Here is a 24,942-nt window from a genome sequence, read left to right on the forward strand (position 1 = left end):
GCCGGCTTATTTTCAGTTTCTCATCAACCAACACCACCAAGTCTTTCTCCACACTTCTCTGACCAACCTGCAGTTGTGCCTGGGATTGCTCTGACCCAGGTGTAAGAGCTTGCACTTGTCTTGGTTGACCTTCATAAGGGTGGCATTGGACCACTTCTCAAGAGTGTCAAGGTCCTTCCGGATGGCATTCCTTCGCTCCAGCCTATCGATCAAACCACACAGCTTAGTGTCATTGCAAATTTACTGAGGGCGCACTCAATCCCACTGTCCATGGTGCCAACAACAAAACAAAAGCAGTAAAAAGCAACAAAAGTAAAGCAGCTTTAACTTAGGACTTCCTTAGCCTTAAAGGTAGAAAATAAGAGCAATTCAGATCCTTCTTCCTCTGAAATCTAGTTATTTTAACACAACGTTTTAAAGTACATACCCTATAGGTTACTAGTAGCTACAAGAAGTAGATTATAACAGAAACGTGTGTATCTTGCCTCAGTGGTGAACACAACTCACAAACTACTGCCAAAATTACGAGTATGAAATTAGCAGTCTAAAAGTTGCCATAAATAGGATTATGCTAATTTTGCAACAGCCACTTACAAAAAGTGTCTCTTGGAATGCTTTTCTCCAAATACCTCTTTTAATCAATTCAGCAATGGTGGCTTTGTCAAATGTATTTGAAGAGAGGGACCATCTATAAAGAATTTCATACAATATGACCTTGCAAAAATGCTAATTTTCATGTTAATGTAATTTTACAAATATCCTATAATTTTTTTCACAAAAAAATAAGAACTGTAGTTGAAAAATTCTGGAATATTGCCCAAAGCGTATAATTTCTATACTAATTTGAAGTGTGACATTCTTATCAATAAAATTATCTTGTTAAGGAAAATGTATATCAATTTACCTCATAGACATCAGAAGATGATGCATAATCCTGAAGTCATATTCAGAAGACCACTAGTAATACAATTATAAACAGTTTATGATTGCATACAGTGAAGTGTCTGCAATTTGGATGAGTTACAACACCTTTTTTGCTTGAATACACAGTTTACAAAGCAATGCCACCTTTCAGAGAGCAAGAGTGCTTTCTGTCCCTTACTTTTCTCTGATTAATTGCAATCAGGATTTTGTACTCAGTGTCTCCCTTTAGGGAAAACCGTAAATTGGCTTGAGTATGTTAAGAATTTAGAGAGATGGAAAACAAAGACTGACATTCCGTCTCGTAGCATGCAAATTATGACGGACATGTATTAACACGCGTGCTTTGAAAACTATGCAAAACCTATGTACATGAGTGAATAACAGTAACTGTTATTACTTCATTTATTCTGATGTTCTGTGTTCTTCATATTCTCCATGTTGATTGGTTTTCTACTGTTCAGAAGTGTTAAGTATTGTACATTCATACAGCAGAAAGCTGGCCATGAGGAAATTAAAGCCATTGCAGAACTTAATGCCAGATTTTGCAAGAACTTATGCCTTAGTGGGTGTAGCCTGCATTCTTAAATTTGCCAAAACATAATTCCATTGTTCAGAAATCACTGATTCTGGGGGAAGTTTGTTTTAAATGTTGTCTGAGTTTTAAAGTCTCTGCATTTTAAAACACATTACAAGAAAATATAAGCTACTAAATGGGATGTTATCTTTAACTGCTCATAAAGGTTTTAAATAGGTAAATATCATTTTGCAGCCTACTGTTTATATCACGAGCGACTGGAAATGCAGACAAGTACATTCAGCTGGTATGAACCTACAGTGATACATCTGAGTTACCAGTTGAATAAACTACCCTACAGAACCTAACCCCTTCTCTTTCCCATGCATCCATCACTCACCTTGTTTCAGCCATCCAAATCCTTTCCTCTTTTCCTAGAAAATTCTTGTCTTAGTTCCACCAGCCTGTACAAAGGATTCCACTACTAACAATGTGTCTGGCATTTTGTCTACTTATGTGTACCCACTAGCAGCAGTGATTAAGTCAAAGAAGTATTTATGTTCAATGTTTCACATAGATTTATGAAACAAGGGCATGGGATTTAAGGTAATGACTTCTTATGTATTTACAATCTGTTGGTGTAAGACTTAAAGAGCTTTTCCAGTGCAAAAATCCACTCCTTCTTCACTTAAAATATAAGGACACTTTCTAACTCTTTTATTAGGTTAAGAAATGGTCTTGAAACTATAGCACTGTTACTGTATTCAAAGTTCTCTCTATACAAACACGCAGTTTTAAAAAATGGCTTACTTGTATTTTTTTGTGTTTAGGTATGTGTTAAATTAAAACTTGGATGTATCAGACTTAAAATGGACTAGCTATGGTAATAATGGTTGAATTAAAAGTATCCTTCTGTTTTTTGTGGTTTTTTTTTTTCAGCTCTATTGTACATCTTTTTCCTGCTGAAAGCAAAATCTAGAAAGGGTGTTATTGTAAGTCATTGCATTTGGTTTGGGTTTTTAAACATATTTTCAGTCATAGGTTCACAGAATGTAAGGTCAGAAGATATCATTGCAAACATCTAATCTGACTTCATACAGAACTTAGTTCAATAAACTAAACCTTAACATACCCTGATTTATAATGGCTAAACTGTTTCTAATATTTTGAGAGATGGAAAATCCCTACACACCCCCACAACTAATTACTTCAGTATTAAAACCGTTTAAACAATATACACCAGAAATTTCCTGTCCAGTCATTTTTATATGGCTATTAACTTTCACAAAATACAGACATATAAAACAGATATTTTTGTCCTCTGTTGTGGATGCAAAAGATGGTAAAGAGAAGGAAGATACAATTATGTTTCAGAACGATGAAGAAATCTCTTATGAAAGTTCAAGACTGCCACCTTGGTTAGCTAATGATTTGGAAATATTTTATAGAAAAATGTTAGCTATTAAACTTAGCTCGTATTTTCTTTTTAACAAGAATTATTATAACAATTAGCCCTTTTATACAGACATAGTCACACTCATTATGTGAATAATTAATAGGTTCTGGTTTCAATTTTTAAGAGGCAAATCAAAAACTTTGTGGATTTTTAAGAGAATAAAAATGAGAGCGAGTGTAAGAATGAAAAAAAAAAGTATTTTTATAATGATAAAAATCTGTAAGTTTGAAGAGAGATCAGCCTTTGCTTAATCATATATGCATCGTTGTGAAGAAAACTGGTAATGGACTCTTCAGCCTGGCAGATACTTGAGAGGATTCGGTGGTAAAGTCAGAATAACAATGCATCATAACTTTAAAAACAAGCATATAGTTTAGGAGGTATTACATTTCATTCTACAATGTTAAAAATGTCTGGATATTTTCTGTACAAGACACATCTCAGTTCTTAATTCTTGTTCCTTATGTTAGGCTTTATTTAATGATTAGCACAATTTTAGCTTCCTGCGTTTTTCTGCATTCAGCTGGGACTCTAAACAAAATTATAATGACTATTACTTACGAAAATGTTACTATTAGAGAAAAGCAAGGATAATTCAAACGCACACCAAAAAGATTATTGCACTCATGATCATTTCCTTTTCCTGAAGTTTAAAATGAAAACCCACACAGTTTTGCTTGTGGTTTTACCTGTAGACAAGACTGTCACCTTGTGTTGTGGGTTAATCCCGTTACACACCTTAGCATAACTACTCACTTGCTCCCTCTCAGTGGGATGGGTAAGAGAATGGGAAGAGTAAAAGTGAGCAAACCCACAGCCTTAGATAAAGACGGTTTTAATAGGGAAAGCAGAAGCTGCACAGGAAAATAAGCAGCAATCCATCCACTACTTCCTAAGGGCAGGAAGTTGTTTAGCTATTTCTAGGAAAGCAGTGCACCATCACATGCAACAGATATTTAGGAAGACAAATGCCACAACTCCATACTTATCCTTGCTCCCTCCCATCTTTTATTGCACGATGTCATATGGTGTGGGATGGTTGGAGTCACTTGCGCCCCCTCCCAGCTTCTTGTGTATTCCCAGGCTACTTACTGGTGGGGCTGCATGAAAAGCAGAAAAGCCTTTGGCTTTGTGTAAGCGCTGCTTAGCCACAGCTGAAACATCACAAAGTTATCAATACTGTTTTGTTAACAAATCCAAAACACAGAACCATACAAGCTACTAAGCCGGAAATTAATTCTATTCTAGTGTAAACCAGTACGCCTTATCTCCGTATGTTTTATATACCTTTGCACTTTATTCCTGAGACTAGAAATATTTACAAAAGAGCAAAAGATATTCATTAACAAGACTGTCAGTGTTGGTTAAGGTGCTGATGGTTACCTATACAATTAATAAAAAAACACATTGCCCCAACTTTTATAAACCAAAAATAAACAAGCCAGTTCTCAAAAGAAACCATTCAAGGCACTGTCATATGAGTGAAAAATGAGTGCAAGATGTGAACTTGATTATACTGTTTATTTTGGCTTACTTAGTTTATATATCCTCTCTGGAAATAAGTGGTCTAAATGACTCAGTGTTTAACTAAAGAAGCTTTTAGTGCTTAAACATATAAAATCATCTAAATAGCCTATTCAAAATCCTTAAAAGACAGCTATTATTAAGTAGAACCTTCAACTCCACTGCACTTTTTTTATTTGTCCCTGTGAAATTGCACGGTGGAAGCATGATGACCTGAAAATTTGCCCTGCAGATTTAGGCAGGTCCACAGAGAAGCAGAGAGTTGTCCTTAGCTTCTGGGATTTTTACACCAATGAGACTGTACTGGGAAGGGTGATCTTGGGTTGAGAAGAAGGTCAGAGAAATGAGGCAGATCAGCCCCAAAGGCTTTTAAAATATTCTTTACCTCTAAATACATAGGTGTTAATTCAGTTTTTTCTGAGTTCAGAATTAAGTGGTGTGATTTTTTGTTTTTTTCCTTTTCTTAAAAAAAAAAAAAACAAACAAAAAAAAAAACCAAAAACCAAAACCCAAAAAAACCCACAACCTAAAATAAGGCTCATCTTATATATAATCTATGCCTTTAAAATCATAGCCTTAGCTCTTGGGGTTTTTTTTTTTTTTCAACATTTTTGTGACATCTGTCTTCTTAACTATCTGTTCATTCACTTACAATCACAAGTCAAATCTCACAAATTTTCAGTATTTTTTCTATTTAATTAATTATATGTTAAGATGTGACTTACAGAAAGAGAATCTGCTTTTCAATAAGACAGTCTTACTGTCTGCTTAGTTCTTAAGAGATTGATAACTTTGAAATCTGCAATTCATGGTATACTTAAAATGTGTCACAGGCTCAGAAAAAACATAAACCTGAATAAATGTTAATTGGTTGGAATTAGATGGGAGAAAGTTAAAACAATACCTTTTAGTGTCTCTGTTTTATTGTCAGTGGTATTATTGTCACTGATAAAGCAAGCATTTTCTTAAGTTACGGAATGTACAAAGATGTTGAAAATCTTTGTTTAAATGAGATAGCTTATTTAGTGAAATAAAACATGTAACAGAGCCTGTGTTAAAGGATTGCTATATATTTTAATCACCAGTATAAATCACAGTGAGCATTATTTAAAGTTCAGTAATGGCATGATTAAAAGAGAGAACCCTAATGGCTTTATTCAAAATAATGATGAATTAATATTGAAGATGCTTCCTCTTCATCTACTTGCCAAGTTTCACCACGTGATATCTAAAAGTAGGGTTCATTTTTTCAGACATATTAATAGTGTTTTTCATCCTTATTTTCCCACAGCTTATTTCTTTTGTCTAATTATGCTGTACCTTCAATGTTCTGAAACAACTCCTTTCTTAACAGGAAAAGGTAATAATTTTCTTGTTTAATTTGGCACTTCCAAATGAGATGTACAACAAATATGCAGTGCTCAATGCTTTCTGTTGTTTGAAAACATTTGTTTTCATTCAGACAAGAATGTTTTTCCCTTGTTTGAAAATAAATATCACAAGAAACTCACTTAAGAGCCTGAGAATGGAAAAATCAGACTTATTCAAAATATAACAGTTCCTGCAAGGGTTAAAATATTTACTATAACAAAAAGATTTCCTTGGTCATAAGCAAGAAAATTTCCACTGACAGACATACAAAAAAAGGATGAATGATATGTTGAACAAAAAAAACCCCAAAACCTGACCCTATGAACTTTATTTTGTATAATGAATTTTGTGGCTAAATATCTCACAGACAACACTGGCTGATTTCCATCTTACAGCTATAGATTAATTAATATTTCTTAGGCAAATATAAAAGAAAGCACAAAGGAATCATTCTTCGGTAAAATTCTTCCTTTCGGTTATAAAAATATTTTCATATAGAAGTTCAGTGACCTACAAAACCCCTGACTGCCAATACTTTACATAGTTTGGCAGCATGATCTGAGTAAAAGATAACAATTAAGTTCACACTTAGCTTTAAGGATTTGAAAAACCTTGTAAAATCATTTAATTTCAGCTTCTATGGGACAGTTCACATGTTGAAAGTTCTGCACAACATTGCAAGTTTTCCTGAACAGACTGCTTCAGAAAAGTAGTGTAACATTCCAATGTAGCATCCTGCAGATGACATCTGCAAAATAGATAGACTATTACGTCAAGCAAGAGAAATTCCTTTCGATTTGTTTTAAGAATTAGGAATGAAAAATTCCATTTTAAACTTTGATTTGCATCCCACCTCATGAATAGGTGGTCAGTTTTCCTTCAGAAGTACCCCACTTTCTGTTGATCACTGAGAACTGCTGAGGTATCATTCAGCTGGGGAATAAAGGAACCTAATGAATAAATTCAACAAAAACAAATTGTTTTGTTCCCTTATGTCTCACTAATGTATGCTCTGTTAGGGAAAAGAGGCATTTATTAACAAAAAGTGGTGGAGGGGAGGGGGAAGGTAAGAGAGAAACACCAGTTTTTCCCTTCTTCCACAGAACTGTTATTAAAGAAAATGCTCACAAAGAAGTTACCTGGAATATGTGAAGTTAAGGTTGCATGTGTATACTACATAACACAGAAGTATGTTAGACTGGTGCTTGAGTGGCTGTCTGAGAAGCAAAACTGCAGCTTGCATAGGAAGACAATTTTGTTTAGCTGTTCTAAGAGGAAAAGCCTGTGGATTTTGACATTTTTCCCTTTTAGAAGAATTAAATTATGTACTGAACTCTCAAGGGACTTCTGAGCTGGGATTCCTGAAGTTAAAAGAGAAAACAAAAGTACTGTGTTATACAGTTGCTTACCTCTTGAATAGACTTGTGGATCCAACATTTAGATGTAGAAGTAAATTGTTTAAAAGCCTGTTGTTTCTCTGTTTCTACGTTTTGCACTCATTAACATGAAAAAACAATCCCAGTGTAACAAAATTTCTTTGCAGTGCCTTCCATCTGTATCATAGAGCTTCCATTTCACTTTTTCATTCATATGTATTTTGTGTAAAATGTTTCATAAGAAAAAGAATAGAAAACACAAATTATATGTTTTACTTAGAAACGTTTTTCTTTTGGATCCTATGTGCAAATATAGAGCAGTGTTCTTAAAAAAAAAAAAAAAAACAACAAACAAACAAAAAACCCCAAAACATTAAACCCTTGGAAGATAAAAGCCTGAAACTAGTGTGCAGACTGAATAGAGGTGTGAGACTTAAGCAATCAAATATTCTGATTTGTGCTTCCCCTGCCTGGATGCAGTGGGCATATTTTACTTCCCTGTCGTGCTCCAATCCACTGTTGCTACGGAGAGAGGATATGATAGCAAAATGACTTTATGCACTAAAATTGATTTAAATTAGAACAGTCATTCTCAAAATAATCCTTTTAATTGCTCCTAGGAATTACAAAATTAATTAAGAAATATCTTGTGACACCCACTCAATTTGAAAAATAAAATATTGATTTAACTCATTGAATGATTAGCACCTTGTGAAAAGTAATCATCTTAGCTTTTTTTAATGAGAAAAAAATCACCAAAAAAAACCAAACGAATAAAGAAATATTTCTCTTTTGAATCCATTTCACCATCTCATGCCTACCTTTATCAGCTAAACCAGATGAGATTAGTGGTGTCTTGAGTCCCATTAAGAGGAAGAAAGCTTTTTTTTTTACTTGGTAGCATTCACTTTCCTGTCATTTTCTCTCCTTCTAAGCCTTTGTGCTTAACTTAAACTGCTGGGAAAATACATTAACCTTTAAAGGGAAGTGGCAAAATAATCTATTATATGAAGTATAAAAAAATATTTCCTTCAGCTATAGTACGGTTGGTTTTTTTCTCTGTACTCATTATGTGTTTATGTAGTGTTTACAGTTGCATGCTATTAGCCACATTTAATTAGGTAACTCAGGACATAGAATTATATAAAGACAGCCCTACCACAGCTAAAGACCTATACCAGGAATTCTGAGAATGACAGGAATGGCAAGGGTGGCATTAAACTCATATCTGCATTGCCCAGCCCTGAGCTCCTTGAATTCTGGAGTTCTTCCTCTGAAATATGCTACAGAATCCTCAGTCTAATTGCAAATCACATTGCTTGTCAATGGCTCTGAGATGAGAAAGGATAGGAAATTCTTGTCCCTGCTCTCATGCCTTTGTTTACACCTTCTTTAGCAATAGTAGAATGACAAGGTAGAAATCATTATTTTTTGTTCAGAGCACTGCAAAAGTACCTTATTCTGGCATGGATATTTTCATAGCAAATAATGCTAGTCAGATTCCACCAGATGTGTGACACAAAATAAGCTGTGCTATATCTAGAATCTGGATAAATGGATGGTTTTAGTCAAAAGCATACATTTTACTAATCTATAATGCTGGTATTAAAGATAATTTATAATAAATGCACCTCTTCAATAAACAGAAATTAACAAAAAAAGAATTATATTAAAAACATGAAAGTAGAGACAGCTGGGATGGGGGAGAAATTCGTCCTGTTCAACTCATGCAGGATTCTGTATGAGGGTCACAAAAACTACTTAAGCAATGGGCCATTAAGGCAGTGTGGTTATCATGAAATAATCTCACCCTTGAAGAGATAACTGTGGACCAGATGCAGCCGTGTTCTTCTAAGCACCCAGGGGTGTAGCTATCATGATAATCACACCTGATGATTTAGCTTCATCGCTATTATAAAATTTCCTGTATTTCGTCTCAGTACAAACCTAACAGAATGTTTAAGTATATTATTCTGACCACAGAAAACTGCCAGATAATTCAAGAATAGGTAAGCAGATGAAGCTATGATACCACTGCAAAATCACATAAAAATGTGGAAGAACTAGTAGGAAATAGTAGTTGTAAGGTGAGCTTGAAGGAAATAGATCTGTCTTTCAGAGGAGGAAGGGCACATTAACACATGTTTAAAGTATTTGAAAGGCCTATGCTCCACTGCACCGGGGCAAAGACAATTTTTCTGTCTTTTCTTTCTCCCCTCCTGCCCCCAGACTAAAATTTGACCTCTTAATGGTAAAAAAAAAAAGATAATGAAGGACTCGCTACCTGTAGAAACAATCTTTAGGCAACTTTTTTTCCTCCAGAGCAAGTCTTCATCAAACCTCTTTGGTACCTTTCTCCTGAGAAATTTCAAAGATCTGCATTCATAGTGTTTACAGCAAGGACCCCACCTTCTTTTGTCTGGAGACAATGGTTGGGATGGCTGTTGGCAAAATATTCACAGTCCCCCCCAGGGAGGCGAGCTGTCAAGTAATAATAAGGCGGCAAGGAACAGCTGGGAATAGGGTCTGGGCTTCAGTGGAAACACTGCTGAACTTGACTTGGTTTTAAGGATAGGGGCTCCATCTAAAGAATATACGGTCATCTCTCTCCACTGAAGTGGTTTAACCTGACACAAAAGAATACATTAGAAGAAAATAGAGTTTCATCTTTTCTTGTTGGACCAAATGAAAGGAAAGAAGGGGCATGTTTTATGTTCATGATCAATTCTGTTTCTTTTAAAAGAATCAAATTTCTGTTTTCTGGAAGAGATCCATGTAAAACAGCTGATTAAACCTGGGCAAAATGAAATTAAATGTTTTCAGTTCAGGGAGATTTTATGACACAGAACAATGGTTGAAATATGTCTGAAATTTTGTCAGCGTCATCAAATAACATGATCTGGTAGAAATTAAGGCCGTAAGTTTTTCAGCTAAGCATACTGTGGCTCATCTAAGGTGTAAATTTCAGTATACATATAACAGCCAAAAGTTAAGTGTAAATTTTATGATTAATATTGATTAAAAAGATAATAAGCTTTAAGAAGAAATTTTACTACAGATAGCATCCAAATTAAAAAAAAAAAATGATGTCTGCAGATGGTCTTATCTCAAGTTTTTGAAGTATTCTAAGCTTTTGTGGCAAGCACTCAAGTCACATGTTTCAGAAAGCACTGTCAACCACATTAGGACAGAAAGATTAGAAGCTGTTAGTCTAAGACATATCCAGATTCCTTAATCAATCAAGATACTTGCATGAAAATTGAATGTCTGGGGGATAAGGGGAAAGCACTTATGAGAGGACAACCATTTAAAATTAATTAAGAATGTATAGAAGAGGAAGACTCCATAAACCTTGAATAAAAGAAATGAAGGCATGGACAGAACTGAAGACAGAAACTAGCAACACAGAAATACAAAATATATAAGACAGAATATCATTCTAAATATTTTTAATGTAGTGTTTTCATTGCTTCTTGGGTGTAAGCAGTTCATGAGGAGAACAATAACAAAGAAAACTCAATAGTTCTGAGTAATAAGCAGACAAGTGGCAGAGATAAGGAGTAAGTTATAAGGCAAAAGAGAACAGCAAGGAATCAAAAGCAAATAAAAATAATAAAGACAAAGAAAAGAAAGAAATTTGGAAAAACTAAGGAAAAATAAATAACAAATAAATAAACTTACCAAATTTTATGAAAAATTGTTATCAAAAGCAAAAAAAAAAGTATATTAAAAAGGGTAATTATTATTTCCTCTTCATCTCAGTGAACTAGTACTATTCACATACCATTAAAACTATATCAGAAATGTCATTTATTTTAGTTGGGAAAATTAAAACACATTTAACAAACCTTTATAAAAAACAGAGTTCTCACTCTTCCACATTTTATGCTTTTATAGCAATTGAGAACTAAAGGCATAAATTAACTTGATCAATAAATAAATGAGGGAGAATTGCAAATACCTTGAGGAGTCATCAGTTTTAAGTAGACTGTGTTAACACCTAACTGTTTTTATACTTTGAATGAACTGTTTCTATACTTTAAAAACAATTCTGAAAAATTATCATCTGAGCATGTAATGACTCCTCATATTTCACACATATACAATTCTATTTAAACATGTAATGATATTACTGTATAATGTTAGGCTCATATTTAGAGATTATTTTTTCTGAAAAATGTTCACATACTTACCTGCTTGAAAATATATCTGAAATTTTGGGTTTGGGTTTGGTTTGGGGTTTTTTGTTTGTTTGGTTGGTTTATTTTTATTTATTTTATTTTATTTTATTAAAGAAAAACCTGTGAAATTTTTCCTCAGGAGAAGGACACAGAACTGTCATTGTTAGATATTATTAAAGGGATCCAAATGTGACTTAGTTTTAATTTTTCTTAGAATTTAGGAGAAAATATCTGTATATACGGAGGGGAAAACTAAAGATAGGTACTATATATAACTAAACCTAAGTACTATATAAAATTATGTAAGGGATGATCTTTGCCATGCAGGATTTAATTCATAACAAGTCATTGTGAAGGAGAATGGAAGAGGTAAAGGAAAGGAAGGACATAATTTGTCAGTCAAATTCTGGCCAAGAACTCCTCTAATCTTGTGGGATTTAGCTCATGAGTTCATCCTCATTTGACCATTAAATTTGAAGTAAAAGAGGTGTGAAGGGTTCTACCACTGAGCTACTAAACTGCCAGAAAAAAACTCACTCTGGTAACTCCACAGCACATAATTTTCAAAGTCCAACTCACAGTAATTTGCTTTTTGAACAGGGAAAGAGAGAAAGCATTTAAAAATTTTATGGCTGATCTGAGTTTAGGCTTTTGTAATAGAAACAGGGACACTGGCAAGTGACATGCAGTTCTTCTCTGCCTTAGTCAAAAAGCGAAGTATAAGGGGTGAACAGATTACGCAGGCATAACATATTTTATGGTTTTGTTAGCATTGGTGGGCCATTTATTTAAGAATCCTTGAGCAGTAGCTCATTTAGCCTGAGATTTTTTTTATTTTTTTATTTTTTTTAAGGCTGCTTAGTTGCCAGGTAAGTTTCTAGCAATTTAAAAGTATTTAAGAGTTAATTTAACTCTTTCCTTCTCCTCCATATGTTTTCTCCAAGAGAGATTCTTGGGGATAAGGAAGAAGAATCTAGTAAGGTAATTTTCTTAAGAAAACAGGCAGACATAAGATTTTGTAATTAACTCCTCTCACATATTTTAGCTTATGCAGATGTAAGTTATCTAATTGCTACTTTACTGGCTCTGCATAAATTGGTTGTCTTTTAATGACATCTGTATGCTTTTTACTTCACTGGCATTATAGTACCCATTGCTATGTTCTGTATAGGAAAGTTATATTGCCTGAGTTTGAGATAGAAGAAAATTATGTACTAAAAGCTCAACACACAATCTCTTATTTTTTGCTATTTAGTATAAGAATTAGAACATATAAAGCAGCTCTACAATTTGAGTCTAACTTAACTGCATCTCCTATAAAAAGCCAATCTACCTGTCTGCTTATACACACAACAGTGATACTGCATGAGCATATAACTAGTTTATTTTATGCTAAGAAGTAATATGTGCAAATAATCTGAGGAATTAAAATATTCTATAACTCAGAATATTCTATTGTTTTGATAATGGCATTAGTCATTGCCTTCCTTTCTTTTGTCTTATTTCAACATCTCCCTCTACTACAGTTCAAAATCCATACAGCATGAATAGCTTTCCCAGACATAACAGGAAAACAGTAACAGAGGACAGAAAAGTACATCTGTGAAAAGGTGGAGAGAAATCAGGGATCTTAGCAAGAGAACAAAACAGAACAACCATGCTGGAGAGAAGTAAGAAGGGGAGAAAAGTAGGAAAGACTAGGTATACAACATTATAAATATTGGCAAGAATGAGAAAACACGTGTGTTTCAGCAATAATACCGGGTGAAATTGAAGGTATTTTCAGCTTCTGGCAAGATGAGAGATTAAATGCAAGTATAGTTATATTTGATATAGTGCAAAAAATTTATGAGACGGAAAGGTCCGGGAAACTTGTGATGACAAGATAAGAAGAAGTAGAGCTGAACAGAGGCTCTTTGATAAGGAGGGAACTCAAGACACCCTTAAAAAAAAAAAAAGAAGAAAAAAAAAACTTTATATGAGTTTGTCGTGGTTTAAACTGATCCACACAGCTCGTCTACTCACTCCCCACCCTTTCTTGCCCTTGCCCTGCTCCCGGAGGGGTGGAGAGGAGAATCGAGTTACCAGGACAGAGTTACCTGGAGAGACAGCAAGGAAAAATGGGAATGGGGAATTTGGATATAAATAAGGAGGAATAAACAAACATCTAGAACTGTGGCAGTAAGGAAGTAGTTATAGTGAACGGCATTGCTTTAGATTTAGGGTGTGTTGATCTTTAAAGGTTTAAAGATAGACTTCTCTCTGAATGAGCAAGATGTTACATTTCATTTGTTTAGTTCATTGATATATATTATTCTAGTAAACTTGACACTTCTGCTCTTTAATAACCAATTGAAAAACAAGATGTGTGTTTAGCGAGAACAGTAAACTTGTGTTTTACTTTACTGTTTTTTATACACTACTATTTTTCATCTATTGCTAATTGAACCTGGTTCATATTTTTAATTTATTTTATGACTTCTATCAGCCTTTAAACCTTCTACTGGAATTGAGAATGAGTGTTTTCCTACAAAGCAAATTATAATTTGAAGTGCTAATGTTCAAGGATATGTAGTACTCAATGAAGATTGCTTTTGTAAGTGACTAAATACTGAAGTGAAACTGAAGTATCTGGCAGTCACAGAAACAGTTTCATAAGACACTATTCTATTGTTATGGAAGATGTTATTTTTTTCTATAGTTCAGTGAGTTAAAATTTCTAAAATGAAAACAATAATAACATTTATGAACATTTACAAAGAGAAAGTAAAGGTAAAAACTGTCATACTGAAGTAAATGTCATATCCCAAATTTAAACAAGTGACATCATGAACATCAGAAAAGTGCCTTGACGTAGACGGAGAAAATCCTTTAGGAAGAAACTCAGTGACAGCTTCTGTACAAGAAAATGTTCAGTGTTAATGAGCTAGCTGCTGCCAAATCATTGCTCATCTTTACCATGTCTAGGTTAGACCTCAGCCTGACAGCTGTAATCACCACCTTTCATCTAAGTCAGGGTAAGCAGAAAAACCTCTAAGTAATTCCACCTCAAGAACACAGCTGTATCCAACAAAGAGCTTACCTAGGGAATGAAGATGCCTTTTTTTTTGGCCAGTGTTCTGCCTGAAGGCATAAAATCAGGAAGTGCTGGTTAAATGGCAAAGACAAACTAATAGATTTCTGCCCTCATGACATGGTGCATTGCCCTCCTTAGCCATGTTTGTGGTACCACTTACTAAAACAAATCATGATAATGTATTTGTTTACAATACGCTACAGGAGTTGTCTAAGCAGAAACAACACAAAAAGTAGGAATGTGGAGATTACAGACTGAGTAGGTGCAGCTTTCTGAGAAATACACATATAGCCATGAAGAAAAGATAGCTTTGTCCTGAGCTGAAAAGGTTTTAGGTACATATTGCTTAAAAATATCTCAGAGCAGTGACCAAAAGTACTTTGCTTTATTGTTTGATTTCTGTTGTGTTGAGAGAATCAAAATTTTATTTGTAAAGAAGATTTCATCAGGAAAGTAATGCCTGACTGAATCACCATTTTCTCATCTTGAACAGAATGACTCACAAAAAGCTGAATTTTGCTAGCTCTACAAAAGAAGAGATGATAGAATATTAGCTGCAGCATTGTGAACTGCAGCCTTTTAGTACTTTTGTGATCTAGATTTGTTTCCAGTTTCATGTGAGTTCCTGTGCTGATAGAAGCTCTCATTGGATACTGCAGACCTTCTTGGAAGAAAAAAATTACGTTAGTTTACATATTCCAGTAACCTTCGGGCAAAAGGTAATACTTGAGCTTAAACTGACAGCTTCTATAAAATACCTACCTGTTGTCCTTACCATTTATCTTATTAAAGATTGAGGCAATTATTACCAATAACACAATGTAGATAACTTGTAGATGACACAATGTTGATAACTTGTTCCTACTGAAGTTCTGCTACACTAGATAGAACAACTAGATTAAACCAATTGACTTCATAAACTTGAGTCCTTGTCTGAAGAATTAGTTTTCAAAGACCCTACATCCAAATCAGTACTAAATCTTCCAGAAACCTGTAGAAATCTTGCATTACATTAAGTTCATAGTATTCAGTCCCAGAGATATTTCAGAGTAGTGTCTCAGTCCTGAGCTTGTCCTCATTGTGTCATTCTACATGTTTAGTGCTTGTCACTAATACACAGTCACCAGCATGTGCTTTGCTCAGTAGATGTAGCCTCTTAACAGGAAGTGAATGTTGCTGCGTGCATTTTTTTTTCTGGATGGACAAAAGCTCTCTGATTCTAAGAAATGAAGCAGTTACCATAAAAGAGTGTGTTTACAGAATTCCAACTTTGGATAAAGTAATTACTGAAAAACCCAATAAAACTGTCAAGGTGGGTTACAGTACTCTCTATGTCTCCATGTCTCCATTAAAAGATAATTTCCTGTTACAAACAGATTAACCCTACCTAGCTATCTTAATTACTACGTACTTAAATCCTGCTTTGCACAGTCTATGCTTTTGTGCATGTGTGAACTTCATGATCAATGTGAGCACTGTTGATGTCTTCATGTTTGGGAGAATGACAGAACGATATCAAAAGCATTGTTAAACACACGGGAAAAGGCACAAGTTGTAAAGAAGCCATTTGTGGGTAGAAGATTTCATTTTTACTTTAAAGAATTGCTTTCTGATTATGAAGATGAAATATAATTCTCGACTCTTTCTTAAATTTAATAATTTAACAACAAAACAAAAAAAAGACAAGATGCATTTTGGGAAGAACTCTTCTCATAGCATGGTTTGGACAACCAGGTTTTGTAGAGAAAGAAAATTGGGAACTGCATTTAAGTATTTATTCAGTTTGAAGAGATGCAATATATGTGATCTTAACGTCCTTTCCCACCCTAACTATTCTATGATTCTATGATTCTATATCATATTAAGAAGGTAATAAAACATCACAATTGCTTAAATAGCAACCATTTATTCTGATAACTTTCCTCTTTACAATGGTAAGATGTGAATCACATTTTAGCCCCAGGAATGACTGTGGCCAAACAGTGAAAAAGGAAAGTGAAAAAGCAATGTTTCCATTGTGTGAATGCACACATGGACATCTGCACATATGCACAATTCTTACTCTCAGAAGTCCACATAGTTTTTCTGAACTCCCTGCTGTTTGGAAGTCACTCAGAGCAAGCCCAGAAATAATGCTATCTCATTTTGATCAACCAATATAATACCAACAGAAAATATTTCCAATGATATTTGCAGTACACACTCACTATATGACTAACACATTAACTTGGTTAATAACAGCATAATTATTAAAAGATTCTCAAAATTCAAATAGAAGCACATTTGTTCATAATATGCACACAGAAAAAAGAAACAAGATGCATAGGGTAGAAAATAAGTAACCTCCAGAATTAGTAATATGTAGGGAATCATGTTATTTTTTAAATTAGTTCTGGGTATGAAATTCTGCCTTGCTTCTGGTTTACATCCTTCCTCTGAATCCATAGTTCAAAAATATTATTTTTAGGCAATTAAGAGTTACGTATCCCATCTTTGGTACATTATATATCCTGTGAATTATTATGTGTGCCATTTGGGGTGTGTGAAAGTGTGCATGTGTTTTAGAATATAGGCTTTATTTTATTCTCATCATTTCTTTTTTATACCATTGATGGGTTAATACTGCTTTGTTGCTGTGCTGTGATACTAAAGGAAAGACATTCCTAACACATACAGAAGTATAATTTTAAAGTACGTAAGTCAGAAATTAGACTTTAATTTTCAGTGTACAGTGAAACCAGAAGCAGTTTTCTGTAGAATAAGAGATTTATTGAAATATGGTTTATTCTGCTTATTATGTCATTGATCTTCACAGTCTTGCATTTAGGAGTCATTTTATAGGCATTTTACAAATGAATAGAGAGATGAGATTAAATGATAATATCAATTTTGTATGGCAAATAGCCTGCATAATTCAGATGGAACTACACAGATGACACCAGAAAAACACTGAGTTGAAAATAAAACTGGCTATGTACTGCCTTAGTCCAAATCTTTTTTTTAAAAAACCTTGTTTATCATGAAATATGAGTGTTCTGCTTGCTCATTAATATTCATATCAATGTTTGTTTGTCCAAAGTAGAAATGGAAATGTACTCTACCATCTGATGTCCTGTTTTATATTCTTTTGCCTTGTTTTAGTTTATTCATCAAACACTGTAACAGGCAGTGAACAGAGGTGAAACAGCTATGCCGCACATTTTCTTGTATTAGAGCTGAACAATTATGTGACGGCAAGTGTTGAAAAACTTAAATGTAGTCATAATTCTGCCAAAACAGTCACAGTAAATTATTTTGCTTGACAGTGAATCAGCTCAGCTCAGAAAGTCCAGCTTTCCAGGATTCCCATACACTAAATAAAATTCTACTTTAGGTTCTGTCAAATGCCTTTTCTGGAGAATTAGAAATGAAAGAATCCTGCTCACTGATGATAACAAATGACAAGGTAGTGTGAGATGACAGAAAGAAAGAAAATAAAAATTGATCTTCAGTGAAATTCTGTAGTGGAATGAAACAGATTTTTAAAATGACCAAATTGAAAATAAATGAAAAAATGTTCAAAGTTAAGCTTTTTTTTCATTAAACAATAGCTCTAAGACATAAAATTCTTTTTTTTTTTCTTTACCTATATCATGTTTAACGTCTTTAAGGAAGAGGTTTCTGCAATAAAGTTTTTTTGAAATAAATTTGTGAGTTACATGTTTCAGCTCTGAAAGACTGACCCCATCTTTCCAGGCTTATATCCTCTTCTATTGGAACCATTCCATCTTTTCTTAATCATGTAAGAGCCCAAGTAGGGGACTGATTCATTCAACAGTTCAGTGCAACCAGGAGGATGCAGTAACCCTCTGTTGGAAATCAGTGAAATTAGATGAAACTAGACCTCATGTGTATTCATATATAACCATATATATCAATATATAAACAGACTTGTACTTGTTCCATTGAAGTGTTCTCAATTTCTGACAATAAAGTCCATTCCAAGTCCAAAAAGTCTTTAAAAATAAAAGTTCAGTATCATCAGAGTCTCATGAAAATAAATTTATTTTTCTATAGGGTAACTGGGAAAAAAAAGAGGTCAAAGCTACCTTAAGATCTCTACTGCACATGCAATAGTAATGTAGCACTAATGAATAGTGTATATTCATAAAAATATATTTTAAATTTTCTTTTCAAAATACCATTTTTTTTTTTTTACTACTGAAAAAAACCAACAAAACCATTACATAAGTGATTTAGAGAGAATCCTGTTTTTATATTTTATTACATTAAGGGAACGTACTTATATTAAAGACATCTCTGAACTTTTTATCTGGCTTGAGTACAAAAAGGCCATTGCCCTAATGTCAACTAATATACCACAAATTCCAATACTAAATTCATAGCAGAAATTATAAATGGGGAATTGCTCTTGATCTGTCTAGGAAGAAGTTCAGAATTATTTAGTGAATACATTGACTTTGTACAGTTTATTCGTGTTAATAATTGCAGTTCTGCATTTTTTTTTAACACAAAGTGTTCTTCACATCATCAGAAGCTAAAAATCTCTTGATTTTCCAAACATTCTCAATTCATCAAATAACATTAAAGAGAAACCATTCCCAACTGCTTGTGCACAATACAATAAGCTGCTGCTCCCTAATCAATACTCCAGAATGTTCCAAGTGATGAGTGAAAACTCAACAGAAAAATGAAAATGGAATATTATTTGAACTGATTATAATAAATATACACTTTCAAAAATATATCTATAGGGATACAAAAACATATCTGTCTGAACTATGAAAAAATATGTCTTTCTCCTAATGAAGTAGGATTTAGTTTTGCTGGTATGAAAATCGATGCTGCTAGAGTTAGTTTCACCTGAAAGCTGTAAGTGATCTGCCATAAGCACATACTGGAATATAGGGGCAGCTTATACCCAACCTAAGATCTTTTTCAGAATGTTTATTAGGAAATAGAAATAGCCACACTGCCATTTAAGACCACCTCCTAGTTCCTTTTTTCCATTTCTTTTGAAGTCCACGTACCACTGTTTAAGAAGTGGTATCCAAAATTTGTAAAGAGAAAGGTGTGCAGACTGTGGAGGCAAAGGGCAAGGTCAAATCTACACACTGCTCAAGACCTTAAAAATTTTGAGCTGAACTTCATATTGACCTTTTTAGACCTGTATTTTTTTAATTGATTCAACTAATTTAGGATGAAATTTATCCCAGCAAAGACTGTCCGTTTGATGCTTAGTTTCGGTATGGTTAGGAAATGTTTTTTTTTCATCAAGTAAGTATGCATTAAGCTATAGTGTTAGAGTAACACTTAAACTGTTTAGTGGCAGGGGTATGTGAGTTGATGAATGTGTAGGGGGATATAATGCATGAACTCCAGTAAGATTTGGGAGAGATGGAGTAAAACTAATAAGGAAGACGCCTCACTGATTCTGTAAAGTACTAGCTTAATTTGTTGGACTACCTTGCCTAAGGAGGGTAAGGTGTAACTTCCTCACTGACTGGATGTGTGGCTAAACAAAAGGGTCTGAGCATAGCGGAAAAGTACCGCTCAGTTTAATTTTGAAAAGGACCTGTATCTGGCCAAGGATATCACAAGTTTTTAAAGTGACAGTTATGAATTAGATGTGTAGACATGACTTACATATGTACTGTTTTAATATATTCCAAGTTTGTTTTGGGGTATCTTTGGACATACCAAAGATTTTTGTCAGAAAACAAAGCTCAAACCCATGTTGGAGTTTTTCGTTGGTTTTGGTTTTTCTTGCTTTGAGCTTTTTTTTTTTTTTTGTTACATTTTGGTTTTTGTTTATTTTTGTGTACTATAGCAATTCAGAGGAGTAGCAGAACAAACGCTTTGTGAGTAAGACCTCTGCTTGTAAAATCTATTAGAACTTTGGCTAAGGAAAGCTGGTTTTACACAGAAGATCATTACCAATAGTTTTAGGACTAAGCTCCATTTTCAGCATTCTGCCAATAAGACATACTTCAAATACAGGGATTTTTTTTCATACTTTTTTGATTTGTTGTTTGTTGGGTTTTTTTTTATATATTATTGCTATGACCCTGACTTGTCACAACATTCAAATCATAATGTGAGACAGTACTAAAGGAGTAATTACTTGCAATACTTGGAGCAACTCCAGTTGATTCTTTGGAGATAAATTCAATATAAAGTATCTCAGTGCACTGAAAGTGATACAGCAACTGTCTTTTCCTTCCTCTGCTTTTCTCTCTTTTATTTTTCTTGTGCAATTTTAATTAGTAATTTACCTAAAAATCTTTCCATATTTTGGAATGAAATCCTATCTTCAAAGATACAGACTGACTTAAAGTTAGCAATAATTTCTCACTTTTGAACAGAACATATCCAGAAATAATCATGTTAGAATTTTTAAATGACTTGGTAGCATAGGAAACATAATGAAGGCAGAAAAATTAGAAAAACATATTGTGTCTCCCTTCATTATTATATATAAACATACATAGACTGTGAAATAATCAAATACTGCAGAGCTAGAAAGACGAACAAGGTAAATATAAAGTAAATTTTACAAGATAAACAGTAGTACCATTGCTTCAGAAAGCACAGTGAAAAATACAGAGAGCTTAAAAAAATCAGTGGGAATGAATTAAAATACCAATGGAATGTCAAATTCTAAGGTTAAACTCTGTGAATTTTATCTTAAAGCACCTTCACATTAATTCATAAGTATTATAGCTTATTAGGGGACAATAATAAAGAATGTTAAGAAAGCATGGTAAGTAAAGAAAAAAACAGCATATATGATTAGCCCCAGGTTTCACTGTGATCCATTTGAAGTTTCACTAACATCTTTAGATTGGCTGGAAGGTCCCGGGACAACCTGTCTTTATATGCCAGAGAGGAAAAAGTATATGCACACTTATTTCCCACTAACTTAACACTTAGAAATTGTTCTAGAAATTGCTACTGAGGTTGTCTGGCCATTCCAGGGAGATGTAATCACACATTTCCTGAGCCTGAGCCTGTAAGAGAGTCTAATCCTACTTAAGAACTCCAATTGTTATTCATATATTCATTGTGTTGTACTTGTTCATTTCTGTCAGCTGTTGACTTTAGGATTGTATTGGTTTGTTTGTCATTAAAATGTTATCTTTCCAATCAATAATAGCTATCAGCTGGGAAAAGAAACAAAATAAAAGAACAAACAAACAGAGAGACCAGAACTTGGTATCTAGAGAAATATACATCTCTGTTTTAAAAAAAATCTGTTGTAAATAGAAACATTCATGTTCCTTTTAATATTATCTGCAGCTAACATCAAGTAATTTTGGACCATTTATTTTTCTCATTCTTTGTTTCCTAGCTGAAGCTTTTTACAAGTCTGCTTCTAAAGGAATAATGGTTCTACTAGCTTCTGAAATGTTAGCCCTTCTGCAGAGCTTAGAGAGAGATATTGAGAATGAATATACAGTCAAGAGAGATTTAAGGTTGCAAATCAAGCATATGAAGTTGATGTGAAAGAAACATTCTAGATTTTGATCACATCTTTCTTCCTTCACATATTTTAAATAAGAAAAACTATAGGTCAGAACAGGAAGAAAAATTGGTGCAGTTTCTGCAAACAGCTTTCTAAAATAGATCTCCTTGAGGAGTAGTAATTTTGGAAATTAATGTCCAAGACATGCAGTTGGTATTCATTCTTTAATTTTGCTTTGTTCTTAGAGAATGTAGTTTAGTCATTCTTCTCTTTCTCATTGCTATAGCCTGAGCTATTCTTACACTGTTGAATATTTACTCATACTCCTTCCAATAAATGACTTATGAGAGCTTGTGCTTACCAGTATGAGGTTCTACTCTTACCTAATCTATTAGTACATTTACAATGAATAAGTTTTTTCCTAAGTGCTAATGCTTTGTGTGTGTCAGCATGCTTTTCTGTCTGTGGCTGACCCACAAAGCTTTAAGTCTGCTTTTCTTCCAGCTGTCTACTCAAGTTTTATCATCACAGATGAGAGATGCAACTGTGGAACAGGCTTTTATTCCAACATTAAACTCTTCAGTAAGTCATACCAAGCCTGAGACTTTGACCACAAGATCTGGAAATTATTTAAATGCGTACATAGTTGAGTCTGTTCTCTGGCCTGAATTTAGTTTTATTTTAGTTATCAGCATAGGCTGTAAGGACAGTTTAGTGCTTACCAAAGAACAATTTTGGACCTTATGACAATATATTGTCATAAGTACAATATATTGTACTTATTGTACTTATGACCATAATATAAGTCTGGGATACATTTTTCATTTTCAGAAACAGCATCAGAGATGAATCTATGACATACCACAGTAAATATTGCTGTTAAATAAAATACACAAGAACTTATGAGACTTCTGAACATAACGGAAATATGGAATAAACTGAAAGCTTTACCTTGTCACGTCTGCCAGGAAGACTGTATTGAAACTGAAGGCTTTTAAAAATTACTGGGAATGTTGCTATGGAATGGCTGTCCTCAGAACCGGGGCACAACATGGCTTTCAAATTCAGGGGAGGTTTTTAAGGTGAAAGCAATACAGTATTTTCCTCACTCATTTTTCTCAGGATGAATATCATTCTTTAATAATTGAACTCCTCTTGCATTCTGGTATGTTTCTCACAATTCTGCATCTTCCTCTATTCCATTCTATTTAAAGAATATCCAGATGGTCCTTTATATTGTTATGGGGAAAAGTAATCATCAGTTGAATTAAAGTGGTCTTATATAGCTGTCCAGGATGAGATAAGATTAAAGGCTAGAAAGTTCTTAAAGCAATCACTGTGGTTACTAGAGTCTCAGCAGGCACTGACACTTTATACAAACTTGAGAAAAGTTGCCGGCTTTTATTTTCCTTCAAAAGGCTTAAAACTTATTTGTTTGTGAGGGTTTGGGGGTTTGTTTTGGTTTTGGTTTTTTGTTTTGTTTTGTTTTTGCTAAAATGTGAAAGAACTTGGCATTGTTTTACTTACTTTTGAGGTCCTTTACATGTTTAGAACATTTTTACCATGTGGCTGACCTCATCTGGGCCTCTTTCCCAAACCTCATTCTACTTACTAATTAGTTTTAATGCCAGAAATCTAGTTTTTTTGTTTATCATGTTAGTCAGGTATAGCAAAGTTGTACCACAAGATAGATTTATAAAATCTGAAGTAGATCTTAGCAGTTGCTTTTGCTGCCAGGTGTCAAATTTATTCCTGTCAGTGTGCAGCCAATACTTTTTTAAAAGTAGAATTAATCCTCTCTTGAGTTAGTAAAGAAGAATTAGGACACTGTTACCCATACCTACAAAATATTCTCCCAAAAGTTTCCTTTATTTGGATTCTTTCTTTCAGAGTTATTTTGTTAGTCAAATTGCTTTGTAATCTGACTTCTTTTTTTAAGGTACATTGCTTATAATACTTTGTCTTAGTTGCCTCTAGACCCTATAAAAAGTTGTTCTAACTCTTCAGTGATTTTCAATGTTTGTGGAAGTTCAATAATTTTCTAGACAACATGTGGTATAAGGTTGTGAGGAAAGCTATATATAAGCTTCTAATTCAAAGTTAACCACATGATCTACATAGGCTAATATAATCTTTATAATAATCGTCATTGCTGAGATGTCCACTTACTGATTCTTCGGATACTGCAAAATCAGTTTGTGTCCACATTTTTTCTTCCTGTCCTATATTCAGCCTTATTAAAACCAAACCAAACCAAACCAAAAAACAAAAAACAAAAAAAAAAAAAGAAGAAAGAAAATAATTGGTTAAGACTGCACTTTCCTGTGACGTTTTATTTACAGTGTCACACTTACCTGCTACACTAAGCAAAAGAGAATACTACTGTCTGCTGCACAGTACAGGTCAATTCCCCTTTTCTATTGGATATCAGGTTTAAAGTAGATGTGAAGTAAGCACCGCTAATTTGTATTGAGCTTTGTAAAATGAATTATTCCCAAAAGCAGACTGAATGATTTCTTTGAAGTTGTCTTTCAGTTTTTCCTCATTTTAAGAAATAAATCAAAATTTTAATACTTGGGAAAGGGAAATGATTTTTTAAAATCATAACTTTAAAAATAGAAATATTCTTTGATTTAATATTTTAACTATTAAAAAAAGTTTTCCTTTCCAGTATACACTGTAAACTTGAAATAAAGCTTCTAGGCTACAGAGCCAAGGCATTCAGAAGTAGCAAGAAAAGGAAGTGAAAACATATGAATGTCAGTGACTTCTTGGCAGAGAAAACGACCATTAAATGTATAGAGAAGGAAAAAGCAAATAGAAACACTGAAAATACAGAGTAAAGAATAATACAAAGTGCCAATGCAGAGATTTATAGTGCAGAGTTTTTCACAAGCAAACAAACAAAAATCACAGAAGAATAAAAAAACCAAACAGGAACTCAGGCAGAACATGGGCTAGGATCATAGAATGGTTTGGGTTGGAATGGACCTTTAACGGCCACCTAGTTCAACCCCTCTGCTATGAGCAGGGACATCTTCAACTAGATCAGGTT

The sequence above is a fragment of the Lathamus discolor genome, chromosome 1 (assembly GCF_037157495.1).
Source record: "Lathamus discolor isolate bLatDis1 chromosome 1, bLatDis1.hap1, whole genome shotgun sequence".
NCBI lineage: Eukaryota > Metazoa > Chordata > Aves > Psittaciformes > Psittacidae > Lathamus > Lathamus discolor.